The sequence below is a fragment of the Mesocricetus auratus genome, unplaced genomic scaffold (genome assembly GCF_017639785.1).
Source record: "Mesocricetus auratus isolate SY011 unplaced genomic scaffold, BCM_Maur_2.0 Super-Scaffold_100003, whole genome shotgun sequence".
Lineage (NCBI taxonomy): Eukaryota > Metazoa > Chordata > Mammalia > Rodentia > Cricetidae > Mesocricetus > Mesocricetus auratus.
In genome coordinates, this window is record NW_024429188.1 from 24,862,167 (window position 1) to 24,878,758 (window position 16,592).

The window sequence follows — 16,592 nt, forward strand, 5'->3', positions numbered from 1 at the left end:
TTTCACATGTGTCAGAATTGCTGCAATTATATTGCATGTACAGGACAAATATAATTTACAATTTTGTTGTCCACTGGAACATGCACCCTCCCTGAGGTCCATCATGTCTGCAGGGTTGAAAATTAGCCTACTCATCCCCATGAATCTATGCTAACAACACAAAACAGACCAAGTAATCAAACAAACACATACTAGTTCTATCCTTAAACTAGTATAGACATTTATTGCCTATCATAAGAATTCAATTCTCAAGCTTCCAATTATCCACACAGGTCTTTATTATAGTCATGTGTCATAAGACAACATTTTAATCAATGACAAACTGCATGTATAACTGAGGTACTGTAAGTTTACAATCGACTAAAAAGATATTATCTATCAACATTCTGACCATCATAACATAGCACAGCACGTCATTCAATGTTTTTCCTGATGTTGGGTAAATAAACTTACAGAGCTGCGGGCCATATAAAGTACAGTACAAGCCAGGCATGGAAGACATGTTTATTATCTACCACTCAGGATCCAACGTTCAAATAGTTTGTTGTGTTACTCTATTGACAGTTTCATACATCTTGTATTTACTATGTCTCTTGAATGTATGATTTTAGCTTGTGTTTGGCCTAATTTTATGATTTGTTCATCATTATCCTGGGAGTAAAATTATATCATATATATACATATATATATATATAAAAGTGCTATGCTATCATTATGTTTGATCAACAATGAAATTGTCTAATGATACATTTCTCAGAACATGCCCCCATTGTTAAGCAACATATCTGTAATTTTAATGGGAATACAGAGAACAACTGAAAACTCCCTAACAAATTGCAACACAGTAAAATGCATATATATGCTCCATGAGTGATCATCAGTTCATGCATTTCTCAAAACAGAGGCGATTTTTTAAGCAAACCAATACTAATACCCCTCAGTAGAGGGGATACAATAAAACTATCTATTTTCTTAAAATCTCAGTACATGTGTCCAAACATCTGCTCATAATTCTTATATGCTATCCACTTTTAGTACTTAACTTTGGCTGCATATTAAAATCAGGTGGAGAACTCAACAGTTCCTAAACACATACTGTACCCCAGACTAATTAACTCAATCATCAGGTAGGGTTCTGTGCATTATTGTTGATTCCAATGTGCTATCCAATGCTGAGCATCACCATGCCAAAGAGATTTGGAATTCATCCTTTTGTTAATAATGTTGCATTGGGTTTGGGGGACAAGACAGAAAATTTTACCATAGGAAATATTGGCTGAAAAAGCATTGGCTTGAGAGATGCATGTGTTTTGTGAAATTAGGTATTAAAATCAGGATACTAATAACCACGAGGAATTCTATGGGGTGTGCCTATAATTATTTAGGACAGCATTAATTGCATCTGAATAACTATAGCAAGGGGCTTTATTTGTTGCTTTTATAAATTACTGATAAATGCAAATTAGTATTTGCTCTAAACTCCTGGTGTTTAGGTTATCTCCACTCTGCTATTCCATTCATCATCTGTGTTAAAATTAGATTCATCTGTTTGAATACAACAGTAAACTAGTTTTTCTTGAAACTGTCCAGATAGGCCATGATATTTCATTCTCATTGCCTTCCCTTCATGCACTGCTATCCTCCCAGAATAACATTTCCTTTCCTAAATTTGTCTTCTTCTTTTAGACAGTTTATTATCTTTTGAAATTCTGTGAATGAGGTGCTTTCTGAGGGGAGACACCCTCATTCCCAAGGTTAAACTAAATGACCCAACTATGAGCTCTCATGGAAGCCTGCTTTTATCATCCTACTTTATAATTGCTCCATGGCTTTGAGTTTTTTGACAAAGGTCCATAGTAACCTGGCTCATAGTATATTTGTTAAACAACCAATTTGAGCTAGGATTATTCATTTTCACTATTACTAGTGCAGTCAACACCTCAATCAAATATTATCACTTTGAATCACATGTCCTGGATGTTGTTGAATCACCAATCATAGAATTTAAAACTTCAGTCACAGATTTGTGTTGTATCTCTGATACTACAGATATTTTAGCAACCGGTATTTAGAAACTCTATTCTACATATCAATAAATCATTTCTTCTACTTATTAATTTGTTGAAGCTTCATTTATTTGATTTTAGAATCCTATTGTTATCATTGAATCAGCTATTCTGATCCTGAGCAAGTGCATTGAATTAGTACTTCAAAAGCAGTCTGTAAGAGATCTAATGTTATGTTATTTCCAGATAGGGGCCATACCCATTCTATTCAAGCACATAGTCTAACTGGTCCCTGAAGGCTCTGGTAGTTCCTGACATGTATCTGCTATGGTACATAGGACATGAATGCCAGTTTGTTCCTGCTACCATCAAAGGTGTGCCTCATTTTTCTTAACAAAAGTGGACTTTGTCTGCATTTATGTCTCTAGTGATAATTGTTTATTGCAGTAAAATGTAAAATTAGCCTATTTCAGCAGAAACTCAAAAACATCCAAACCCATATTAAACATTCAAATACTTCCCTTGACAATATAATAGGTTACATTAGTAAGAGAAATTCTAGGATTAGAACAAGTATAAGCAGTAAACAAAGAAATGGAATAATAAAAACATATTCCAAGATGTTCTGTGACATATACCTGCAATCTTCGTGAATAGGATGTTAAGTCTGGAAGATTTTATGTTCTAGTCCAGCATAATCTACACAGACACATTTTAGGTTGTATGAAAATGTGGTGGAGGGGCTGGAGACATGAGTTATCAGTTAAAAATACTGGCTGCATGCAAGGTGTGGTGTCCCATGTCTTTAATCCTGTTGCTGGAGAGGCAGAGGCAGTTGGATCTCTTAGTTTATGGTCAGCCTGGACTACAAAATGAGTTCCAGGGAAGGCAGAGCTACATAGAGAAACTTGGTATCTTAGGTGTCTTTTCAAAGGACTCAGGTTCCATTCCTAGCACCTATATGGTGGCCCACAGTCATTTGCAACTCTAGTTCCAGGGTACACCATGCCATTTTCTGATCTCTTCATATACTATACATGCATGCAGCGCATATGTATATACACAGACAAAATACTAATATACATAAATTATAAAAATAAATCTATTTTTAATTGTAGAAGGTTATATAGGTGGTTAACAGTAAGGAGTAGGAAGTAAATGGACATAAATGATTACTTTGTGCCTTTTTATGGCTACTGTTTTTGTTTTTAAGACAAGGTCTCATGATATAACACTGACTTGCCTGGAACCCTATAGACCAGGCTGGCTTTGCAAATCCAAATACTTAATAACATAAAATATGAAAGAAAATAAGTGAGAATTACAAGGGGAACACATGTATGAGCAAGCTCTTTAAGAATTTTTTGCCAAGTTCAGCATTAGCTAGAACTCTAATATTTAAGATGGTGATTCAAATAAAGGATTTGGTTCAATTCTACTTATTGCTGGAAAATTCTGCCTGTTCAAACTAAGAACAAGTGCTGAGAAAATCTTGCTCAAATGCCAACTGCCTATATAAAAATATTCTGATGAATACTAAAGTATGTATTAATTTTAAGCATATGGAGACTGGTTTCTATTAAATTAACTATAGTTGTGAAATTTGAGAGTAAAGTAAATTTAGCCTGTCATTCTTGAGTCATGCTGAATTTACAAAATATGTTAGAGATCCATTTATTCAAGCCTAAGAGCTGATCATATATTTTGCTTCTGGCAAGTGGGACAACACAGCAACAAAAGTATCATAAGACTATTATAATAAAGGATATGTATTTGTTATTCAATTCAGTTTGTTTCCTGAAAATTTAAGAAATAATGGATAGGGAAGGTTGAGAAGGGAAAAACTGAGATGAATGTGTAAGGTTTTATTCTTTAAGCAAAAAAATGTGGAGAGGAGGATAAAATAATATTATAATGCCTACCAAATCTTCTTGGTGTGGCATATCTGTTTTATGGTTTTTCTATGTGTTGGGGGGGAGGATTCCTAAGTTTTCAATGAAAGTAAGCCACAGTAGATTAGAACAAAGGATTCCATTCAAGACCCTGATGTTACTGTTTACTACCATCATCTTGATGATCTGTTTCATGCTTATAAGATAAATACTGAACTGGTTCCCAAATGAAACATTGATGCCATAGATTATCTGAAGAAAATATACATATATGGCCCAAGTGAAATCACTGACATAGATTTGTGCAGGACTGCCTGTTACTGGAGAATTCATTCAAAAACACTGTTAGTCATAGAGTCAACTTGAAAGACAGATGGTACCTCAGAGTTAACGGTTGGGAAAAGATTTTCCAATCAAATGGACCCAAGAAACAAGTGGGTGCAACAATCTTAATATCTAACATATTAAACTTTAAAATAAGAACAATTAAAAGAGATGAAGGAGGTCATTTCATATTTATAACAGGATAAATCAATCAAGATGAAATCTCAATTCTGAACATCTATGACCCAAATACAAAAGAATCCACATTCGTAAAAGAGACATTACTAAAATTAAAATCACACATAAAACCTTACACACATATAGTGGGAGACTTCAACACCCCATTCTCACCACTAGACAGGTTCACCAGACAGAAACTTAAAAAAGAAACTAATAGAAGTTATACCCAATTGGGTTTAACAGGGGAAGAATAGAGGAGAGAAAGATAAGAGATACCATAATAGAGGGAGCCATTATATGTTTAAAGAGAAATTTGTCACTCGGGAAATTTCCAGAGATCTACAAGAATGACACCAATGAACAATCTAAGCAATAGTGGAGAGGCTACCTTAAATGTCCTTCTCCGATAATGAGATTGATGACTACCTTACATGCCATCCTAGAAGCTTCATCCAGTACCTGATGGAAGCAGAAGCAGACAATCACAGGTAAACACTGAGCTTAACTCCTGGAATCCGTTTGCAGAGAAGGTCCATACCAGGCTGAGGAGACCCACAGAAACAGCTGACGTGAGCAAGTAGGAGCTCATGGACTCCAGACTGATAGCTGAGAAACAGGCATAGAACTGTTCCAGACCCCTTGAATGTGGGTGTCAGTGAGAAGGCCTGGGCAATCAATGGGGCCTCTGGTAGTGGATCATTATTTATTCCTAGTATACCAATGCACCTTGTGAGCCTGCTCCACATAGACAGATACTCTCTCAGCCTAGACACACGGGGCAGGGTCTAGGCCCTACTTCAAGTGATTAGACAGAGATTGAAGATCCCTAATGGAAGGCCTCAGCCTTCCTGGGGAACAGAAAGGGAATGGGATAGGGGGTCCATGGGTGGTAGGGGAGGAGGGAAGGGAGAAGTAACTGGGATTAACCTGTAAAACAATTTTGTTTCTAATTTAAATAAAAAAGAGAAAAAAGGCAATGCCTTGTGATGAAGTAAGATGAGACTGTCAGCAAGGGCCATCAACACCAGGTAGAGAGTGGCCATTTCAATCATGCAGGGAATATCTGAAGTAGAAGCACAGCATCATCTACAGTTAGTTTCTGGAACTCTTTCATGAAGAAAGGGATAGAAAGGTCAAGCAGATGTGGGAGAACAAGAGGTCAGAGGACTATGAGATATTGGCTGTCAAGGTAAGAACTCCAATAAACCACTGCTTAGGTGAGAGTTATGAGAAGGAAGCAGCATATACCTAGCATCAATGTGACCCTATGAACAAGAAGTCAGGCCAAAGAAAACAAGCAGATGATGACGAGCAATTAAGGTCACAGAACCATCTTCATCTCTGGCATATGCACAGCAAGGAGCTTCACTTTGCAGGCTAAACCTTAGTCCTGGATTCTGTTTTAACAAGGAGAGAAATATTTGTTCATGACACCCTTCTACCCACTTTCAAAATGTTATAGGTGAAGGTAGGGCAACCATTTCATAACTCAAGAGGAATGGGGTATTTTTAATTTTTTTACCACTTTGTAACGTTCACCCTTTTCAGAAAAGAAAGAAATTTAAATTTTAAAACTTGATTATATTTAGCCAAAAGCTCCTCTCTAAAGTTAAGGCAGCTTTCCCAAGCATGCTGGACTATGCAAGTGAGATAGCATGGCTTTTCCAGGGGAATATCTTGTACATGAAATTCTCATACCACCTTTAATATGTGTTTAATCACCACTTTAGAAGCCTACAAGTTTTATCCTGTCAGACATCGACAATCACTTATTAACCAACAAATGGTCTTTTTCTGCCTCTGATTGCCTAGGGTGAATGCAGGAGACTTTACCTATTTATAAGAACTCTTGAGAACTTTAGAGCTAAACAATGTAACACTGACTGTTCTGTGCCATACACTTATTTGCCCAATGAGAATATTTGTATTTGGACCTCTTTCCTTTGGCACTGCTTCTTTGGCCAACTCTTTAAAGCATCTTTGCACTACAGTGTATCCAGATGAACTGCAAAACACATACTACATCCAATTAGCACTACAGATACAGATTAAAAGCTAATTAGATGAATCTCAGTGACGGCAGATGCACTGCGTCACTTTATTTTCTGATTTGTCACAAAAAGTGACATAAATAAAAGGGTGCTGTGAAGTAAAGAAAAGTTTTTGCATTAGCATACCAGTGTCTGGTTGTTTCTTCTGACTTCTAAAAACTAATGGGATTCACTTTGTTCACACTACTGATTGAACAGACATGACTTTATTTCATTACTGGTAACATTGCTATTTTTTGTCATTTAGCTAGAATGACGTCATTCCCTATACAATTAAAGGCCAGACAAATTGTACATCTGCTCCTGTAATTCATTAACACAAAGAAGATGAATCAATAAATACAAACCACATAAGATTTCCAAACACTACTTATCTACTCCCCAACCTCTGATACCCCTGGGAAAAGCTAGGGAAAAAAATCACGGTGAAATGTTGTATCAGAGAGCCTTGCCTTTCAGCTGCTAAAACTTAAACAATGTGAACACAGATGTGGGTACCTATGCTGATAGAAGATGCCCTTTTTCAGCTTTTCAGAAGCTGTTTATATTTGCTTATGACTTTGGTTTTGCTAAGAAAAAATATGAATGTGGAACAGGAATGCATGGGGGAGTTTCTTTCAGAAAGGTTCAATGGGACTGAATGGCTAAACTAATGCTTAGCTATATAGTCAAATTTAGTGATCATTACTGTTGCTATCTCCAGAGTCTACAGTCTTTTAGGGACACTGATTATACAGAATTGTCATGTAATACTATTCTTCTTCTGTGTATTTTACTTTCTTTTTAAACATAATTATTTATTTATTTTTCTTCTTTTCTTTTTTATCACTTTTTAAAATTTTAAATAGCTTGTTTTATATGTCAATTCCAGTTCCCTCTCCCTCCCCTCCTCCTGCAACCCCCATCCCCCCAGACTCCCACCCTTTTGCCAATTCCTTACATATAGGGGATATCCAGAGTCTGTCATTTCACTCAGGGTCGGGTCCAGGCACTCCCCTAAGAGTCCAGGCTGAGAGAGCAACCTCTTTGTGCTATGGACACACGATGTCTGTTTGTATTCCAGGGATAAACACTGATCCACTTCTCAGGGTCCCAGAGGTTGCCCAGGCCTCCTCACTGACTCTCACATTCGGGGGGGTCCAGATCAGCCCCATGCTGGCCTCCCCACTGTCGGACTGGGGTCCAAGAGCTCTCCCCTGTTCAGATCAGCTGTCTCTGCTGGTTTTGCCAGCCCATTCTTTGCCAATTTGCTCATCACTCCTCTCTCTCTGTCACTGGGTTCCTTGGGTTCAGCTCAGTGCTTAATTGTGTGTTTGCATCATTATTTATTTTTATTTTATATACATTTTCATATATATTATGATCAAGCTTTCTCATCCCCCAAATCATACCAGATACCAGCAACATTTCTCAGTGTTTGATGACACTTGTTAGTGTTGACTTTAGCAATAGGGATTTACCTTCAATTTTTGAAGTGCTTTTGAATAGCCTGAGATGTTTGGATATTTCCATAGTCCCACTTTGGTCAATGACTAACTATATGTAATCAGTTTCCAGCACTGGGGGTTTCACTTTGTGACAAAATATATCTATTTGGTGGCTTCATTTATATTTCTATTATATATGTATATATTTTAGAAATATTATATATTAATAGATTTCCATATGACTCCTCAAATTGCCTTCAGTGTTATTTGTCCCCTCCATATTTCCTCTCTTAACCCTCTCTTGTATCCACCTCCCCATGTAATCCTCCTACTGCAGTCTCCCTACTCCTTCTCTCCATAACTATAAGCTATATTTTCCATTTTGTGGATTTCCCTCCTATTCTCAATTTCTTACTTGATACCTAACCACTGTGATGATACATATTGTACCATGCATACCAAAGGCTTAGAAGCTAATAATCACATACAAGAAGAAATGCACAATATTTTCCTTTTGAAGGTCTGGGTTACACCACTCAGGATGATTTTTCCAGCTTCATCCATTTACCTGCAAATTTCATAATTTCATTTTTAACACATGAATAATATTCCATTAAGTAAATAAATAACATTTCATTATCTATTCATCAGTTCATGGACATCTAGGCTGTTTCCAATTCATGGCTACTATGAATAGAGTAGTGATGAATGTCTCTGTAGTAGGATGTAGAGTAGTTTGGGGATATGTCCAAGAGTAGGATAGCTGGATATTGAGGGAGATCTATTCCCAGTTTCCTAAGGAACTGCCACAGTAACTCCCATATTGGTTTTTCAAGTTTGCACTCCCAGTAGCAATGGATGAGTGTCCCCCTTACCTCACACCTCACACCTCACCAACATGAGCTGTCATTTTTATCATTTAACTTTGCCATTCAGATTGGTATAAGATAAACTGTGATAGTAGTTTTGACTTGCATTTCCCTAATGACTAAAGATGTTGAACATGTCTTTAAGTGTTTCTCAGACATTTGCATTTCATGGTTTATAACATTAAATCAATAAAAATTATTTTTTCTTTTAGTTTGTGGGCTATAGGACAATGGATGGGATGTAAGCAAGACTTTACCCATAGGCCAGAGTTTACCCATCTCTGATGCACACCTCTGAAAGCAGTCTCAGACAAGGCATTTATTTGAGAACATGATCCAAGGCTGCTGGGGAAACAGAAGAGCAAAATAAGGAGAGTGAAACTAAAAGAAAGAGAGGACAAGACGGGAAAATGTTTAATAAAAGAGGTCCAGAATACCATTCACAAGTCATTACAAACCAATATTTTAGGAACTCATGTGAGTGTCACAATATGACTCTAAATATAGACTTAGTACAATTATCACATTAGACACGGTATAGAATGAATCCTCCCTACACCCCCGACAATGCTATATATCAAATCCATGTGTGAGGTCATAATGTGGGACATCCTTTGTGGAATTAATGTCAATATAAGAGGACACACCAAAGAACTTGATATCATGATCTCAAGTTTCACCATGTAAAAGCATAGCAAGAAGATAGCGGGTAGAGAACTAAGAAGAAGGCCCTCACCAAAATGCAATCCTGCCAGTACCGTGATACCTGACGTCCAGTGTTGAGTGCTATAAAAACAAAATGTCTAAGAAATTATTCTAATTTAAGCTACCTAATCCATGGTACCTTGTTATAGTAGTCCAATCCGACTAATAGCATTCTATCTTTAAAATACAAAGTCAACAGTGACATCCCTCTAATTTTAGCAATAAAAAGTAAAAATACATACAACTTATACAAGTTGAATTCAAACATATCCCTAACATTCCATTTATTGTCAAAAGAATGGTTAACCAGTAAAGTTTTAGCTCATTTTCCCCCAAGCATTTTCATGTGGTTAAATTTATCTACACACAATGTGTACTTTATTCAAATTTTAAGGTCAGAATAAAGTTCTTAATTTTTGGTTTTAACAGATATGTTACCTCCCTTTGTCCTTTCACATTTATTTTGTGTTTTCCAAAGTAGCCTTTTTTGTATTTCTTGAAAAGACCCTTGAATATTCTTTACACCATAATGTTCTGTACATTTTTAGATTACTGTCTACATTCCAAAGTGCTAAAACCTTTAACTTCATAATTATCTTCTTTCCCTACTGACTCCTACTTAGTTATTTATGTTTCTTCATAAGCCCTTTAGAAATTTTTCCTGAAACTTACCATTTTATTCTCATCAGTGGATATTTGAGGGTGATATATGATATATATTTGTACTGTGTTCTCTTCCTGTTCTCAGTTCCCTACCTCTACTTTAATGTACCATTTCTTTATGGAAAGATTTGTATTATTTATATCTGTTTCCCTCACTCTGCTCAGTGTATTATCTTACCCATAGGAGGCCTCCATAAATTCCTGTTGGATTAATGAATGATCATTAAAGCATCTCAGCTAGAAGCCATGCATGTGTCATCAGGCTTCATAATTCCTAACTATACCCAAGCAAATATTAAAACCCCACAATATAGCATATGGGTGTCACTGTGTTTATGACAATCCATGGGGTTTCTGGATGCATTTCATTTAAGAGAATGACTATGTTTTTTTTTCATATTCTCTTCTAATTTTCTGGTAGGATTTCTTTTTTTATATCATTTTTTATTTTAATTTTAAATAGCTTGTTTTACATGTCAATCCCAGTTCCCTCTCCCTCCCCTCCTCCCGCACTCCCCTTCCCCCCAGCCTCCCACCCTATTGCCAATTCCTTCCATAGGGGATATCTAGAGTCTGTCATTTTACTCTGGGTAGGGTCCAGGCACTCCCCTAAGAGTCCAGGCTGAGAGAGCATCCCTCTTTGTGCTATAGGCACACGAAGACTGTTTGTATACCAGGGATAGACAGTGATCCACTGCTCAAGGCCCCTTAGGTTGCCCAGGCCTTCTCACTGACACTCACATTTGGGGGGGTCCAGATCAGTCCCATGTTAGCCTCCCCGCTATCAGTCTGGGGTCCAAGAGCTCTCCCCTGTTCAGATCAGCTGTCTCTGCTGGTTTTGCCAGCCCATTCTTTGCCAATTTGCTCATCACTCCTCTCTCTCTGCCACTGGGTTCCTTGGGTTCAGTTCAGTGTTTAACTGTGTGTTTGCCTCTGCTTCCATCAGCCACTGGATGAAGGCTCCCAGATGGTTATAGACATCTAGTTCACTATCAGGAATGGGCATTCGAGGTGGTCTCTCCACTATTACTTAGCTTGCCAATTGGTGTCATCCCTTTAGATCACTGGAGGTCACTCTGGTGCCTGATCTGTCTTCTAACCTATGATTCCCTCTTCCCCTTATTCTACCCCCACCCACTCAACTTCCTGTTCCCCCATGACCTACTCTGTCTTTTTCTTCTCCCCCTCTCTTCTTCCCAGCTCCCACTCCCCCTTACCCCTCACCGTGTTCTCCATCCATTCAGAGGATCTTATCTCAATCGTCTTCTCTTGGGTACTATGCATATATGCATATCTTTTAGGTTCTTTCCTGTTTCCCAGACTCTCTAGAAACCATATATGAGTGAGTACATACCATGTTTGTCTTTTTGTGACTGGGTTACCTCACTCAGGATGGCTTCCTCCAGTGTCATCCATTTACCTGCGAATTTTAAGATTCCATTGTTTTTCTCTGCTGAGTAATACTCCATTGTGTAAATGTACCACATTTTCTCCACCCACTCTTCAGTTGAGGCGCATCTAGATTGCTTCCAGGTTCTGGCTATTACAAATAATGCTGCTATGAACATAGTGGAGCAGATGCCCTTGTTGTATGAATTTGCCTACTTTGGATATATGCCCAAGAGTGCAATTGCTGAGTCTTGCGGTAGATTAATTCCCATTTTCCTGAGGAATCTCCACACTGATTTCCAAAGAGGCTGTACGAGTTGGCACTCCCACAAGCAGTGGAGTAGAGTTCCCCTCTCTCCACATCCTCTCCAGCATAAATTGTCTTCGGTGTTTTTGATTTTAGCCATTCTGACAGGAGTAAGATGGTATCTCAGAGTTGTTTTGATTTGCATTTCCCTGATGGCTAAGGATGTTGAGCACTTTCTTAAGTGTCTCTTGGCTATTTTAGCCTCCTCTGTTGAGAATTCTCTATTTAGATCTGTACCCCACCTTTTAATTGGATCCTGTGGTGTTTTGGAGACTCGTTTCTTGAGTTCTTTGTAAATTTTGGAGATTAGCCCTCTGCCAGAGGTGGGGTTAGTGAATATCTTTTCCCATTCTGTGGACTGCCTTCTTGTCTTGTTGACTGTGTCCTTTGCCTTACAGAAGCTTTTTAGTTTCAGGAGGTCCCATTTGTTAATTGTCGATCTCGGTGTTTGCGCCACTGGTGTTATGTTTAGGAAGTGGTCTCCTGTACCAACTCGTTGAAGAGTATCTCCCAATTTCTCTTCTAAAAGTTTCAGTGTGGCTGGATTTATGTTGAGATCTTTGATTCATTTGGACTTAAGTTTTGTGCAAGGTGATAAACATGGATCTATCTGCAGTCTTCTGCATACCAGTACCCAGTTATGCCAGCAGCATTTGTTGAAGATGCTATCTTTTTTCCATTGTAAAGTTTTAGCTTCTTTGTCAAAAATCAAGTGTTCATAGGTGTGTGGGTTAAAAAATTAGGGTTTTCAATTCGGTTCCATTGGTCTACCTGCCTATTTTTGTGCCAATACCAAGCTGTTTTCAGGACTATAGCTCTATAATAGAGCTTGAAGTCAGGTATGGTGATGCCTCCTGAAGTTCCTTTATCCTATAGGTTGTTTTGGCTATCCTGAGCCTTTTGTTTTTCCATATAAAGTTGATTAATGTTTTTTCCAGTTCCTTGAAGAATTTTGATGGAATTTTGATAGGATTACATTGAATCTGTAGACTGCTTTTGGCAAGATTGTCATTTTTATTATGTTGATCCTACCAATCCAAGAGCATGGGAGATCTTTCCATTTTCTGGTATCCTCTTTGAATTCTTTCTTTAAAGACACAAAGTTCTTCATATACAGGTCTTTCACTTCCTTGGTTAACATTATCCCCAGATATTTGATGCTGTTTTTGGCTATTGTAAAGGGTGATGTTTCTCTGATTTCTTTCTCAGTCACTTCATCATCTGTATATAATAGGGCCACTGAGTTTTTTGAGTTTACCTTGTATCCTGCCACTTTGCTGAAGGTGTTTATCAGCTCTAGGAGTTCCCTTGCGGAGTTTTTTTGGGTCACTTATGTAAACAATCATATCATCTGCAAATAGTGAAAGTTTGACTTCTATTTTTACTATTTGTATCCCATTTATCTCCTTTAGTTTTCTTATTGCTGTAGCTAGAACTTCAAGTACAATATTGAAGAGACATGGAGAGAGTGGACAGCCTTGTCTTGTTCCTGATTTTAGAGGAATTGCTTTGAGTTTCTCTCCATTTAGTTTGATGTTAGCTGTTGGTTTACTGTATATTGCTTTTATTATATTCAGGTATGTTCCTGTTATCCCTGATCTCTCTAGGACCTTTATCATGAAGGGGTGCCGGATTTTGTCAAAGGCTTTTTCAGCATCTAGTGTGATGATCATGTGGCTTTTCTTTCACAGTTTGTTTATATGGTGGATTACATTGATAGATTTTCTAATGTTGAACCATCCCTGCATTCCTGGGATGAAGCCTACTTGATCATGTTGGATGATTTTTCTGATGTAGAGAATGACTATGTTAATATCACTGTATGCAGTGGATGCTATTAGGTGGAAGTATTCAGAAAAACACTGTCTGCATCTCTGTTGACAAATAAACTATTTCACCAGGCATAAGTCCTCTACTGCAAATGTCCTCATCATGTGTTTCAAAGAATCAAGTAGGTTAGGAAGACTAGATATATTTCTTCCCATCTGCTGAGGGGCATCTTTCTGAGAAGCTAGGAAGCAAGGAAGGTAATGTGATACAATTAAAAATGGATGGCTACTCAGAGACCACTAGAAGTACTAATGTTACAGTAATACAAAAATAATACAAAATTGGACTTCAAAGCTTCCATGATTGCATATGAACTATAGTTTTCATCTCAACATCATCTCTACTGTGGTTAGATACTATTGATAGCCACACAGGTCTTGTGCAAACTACTCCCAATTCTGTCCCTTTCAAGTCAAGAATATTGAGTCATGACTGTTAGTATGCAGAACACTATTGAATCATGTACTTATTCACTGTCAGGATTATAAGAATATGACTCCAAATCCAGAACACCCCAATGAATTCCTTTGTTTGAACTTGTCAGGTAAAGAACACATGAACATTGGAGTAAGCCAAAAGAGTAGGCTCAATAGGGAACACAGTAACTTGCTGTCTGAAAGTCCATTATGCTAGCTATTGATGATTTTGCCATATTCCTGGTCCCAGTAGGAGTCTCTCCTAATAACTCATTCTAGATTTAATAGGCTCTATGCATTCTATGGAACTCACTATGACTCAATAATTTGTATGTATTACAAATGCAATTTTAGTTACTCTGTGTGTATATAAAGTTATTAAACATGTATTTTGCTCTGCAATGGTTAAATTAAATCATGCTATACTATATGTGATCATATTGGAACAAATTGAGGCATATGCATATTTTCTCCTCATTGCAATAATAATTTTGAGAACTTTAATATTGTGTGTCCTTAGGTAAGAAATGTTCTTTCTAGTTACCCATAGTTCTATATATTCCCTGTTGTTTGACACAGAGCTACATCACATATTCTGTACCTGGAAAACCAGTGAAAGCACTTGATATATACTGTCCATTTATATGTCAATCATGTATCAACTATGAGGTTATTTAAAGTGCTATTGCTACTTACTAAGGAAAATATGATGGACTTTTCTTTAAACATTAAAATGTCTGCATCATTAAATGTCACTTATAAACAAATTGTTTTGTGTCAGTCATTTAAGAAATATAATCTATATGAAGCTTAAGTATTTGGAAAAATGAAAAATGAGGATGAGAACTAATGTAATATCAAAACTCTGAATACAAATCACTTTTGGAGAAAAGGTCTTACAGTAAAATGCAAAGGAATATAGGATTCCAAATAAATGTGCTTGTAAAATGCATCTATGTATAAGTGTATATGTGTGATTAATGTGATTATTATATGGTTAATGATTAATAAAGCATCATACAGTATTTGGGTGACAAAGAGCCTGAGAATAGATATCCCAGTGACCTGGGGTTAAACTACATAATACTGGTATTAAAAAAGAAAGAAATTTAGTGATAAAATGACTCCTAATGATATTCTACCTTATTCTTTTCTTTAAATTTTTTTATTGAATCTTTGTGTCTTTTACATCATGAATCTTGATCCTAATCATTTCCCACCCCTGGATATCCACCCTCTACACTTGCAACACTCCTCCACCAGAAATAAATTTAAGAGAAAAAGTAAAAGAAAACTGTAGTGTGGCATAGTGAGCCATGCAGCAAATCCTTTTGTTAATATATCTTTATTTGCAAGTGTTCAGTGAAGAAAGTCCTTGTTTCTGATTCACTATTGATACCCTCACTGGAACTCCTCTTATAGATCAGTGCCCTACTCAGCCATCGACAAGGAAGCTTCCTCCTACACCAGATAAGAGCAAATAGAGACTAACAGCCAAACATTATGAGTGAGAGAACTTTGAACACTTAGCCCTAAATAGGATGTCTCCACCAAATCCCTTCTCAGAGCTCAAGACACACTGTGGATGATTAGATGCAAAGAATATAAAATCCAGAGGGGGTGGAGGACACCAAGAAAACAAAGCCCTCTTGATCAACATTAATGAAGCTCATATGAACGCACAGAGATTGTGACAGCTTGCAAAGTGCCTGCATGGATCTGCACCAGGTCTTCTATGTATATATTATGATTTCCAGTTGCTTGCTTTTATGGGATTCCTGAGTGTGTAAACGAGTGAGCCTCTGATTCTTGTGCCTTCTCTTGGGTTCTTTTTCTTCTGTTGGTTCCTCTTTTCCAACTTCAATGTGATAGTTTTTGTTTTATCTTATTATATTCCTTGTGTTATATTTTTAAAGAATGAATGAATGAATGAAAACCTAGCTTCTAGGATAAAGGTAAACAACTGAACTATCACTTACATATTCTGGGAGAGGGAAAACCAATTCTCTCCAACAGAGTGACACCAGGAAAATCACCAACACCAGATCAGGACTTGTGTTCAAGAATAGTTTACTCCACAGTTGTTTTGTGTGTGCTTTTATTTGGTTACAGTTTTGCAGGGAGGATATTTTGTTTTCTTTGTTTATGGGTTTTGTTGTTATATATTGTTCTTGTTTTTTATATAAAGCAGTTAAAGTTGCATGACTAGGGAAGGGGAGAAGATTTGGAAGTAGTTGTGTAAAGAGAATATAATCAAAATACATTTAAATTTAAATAACACTACTTTAGAAACAAAGAAAGAATAATGATATCATTTTCTGCTTGGTAATATCTCTCTATACTTTATGACATGAAGATTCTACTCCCATGTTAGGAGTTCTAATATCTTATATGTTGATTAAATACTCTTTTGAAAATATGGAGTCATCCAGAGATATAATGAATGTTTAACTGTAATGTCAACATTACAAAAGCTACTTTAAACACACCAGTGTACCTACTCTCCAAATTTCAAACTCTGAGGAATCATTAT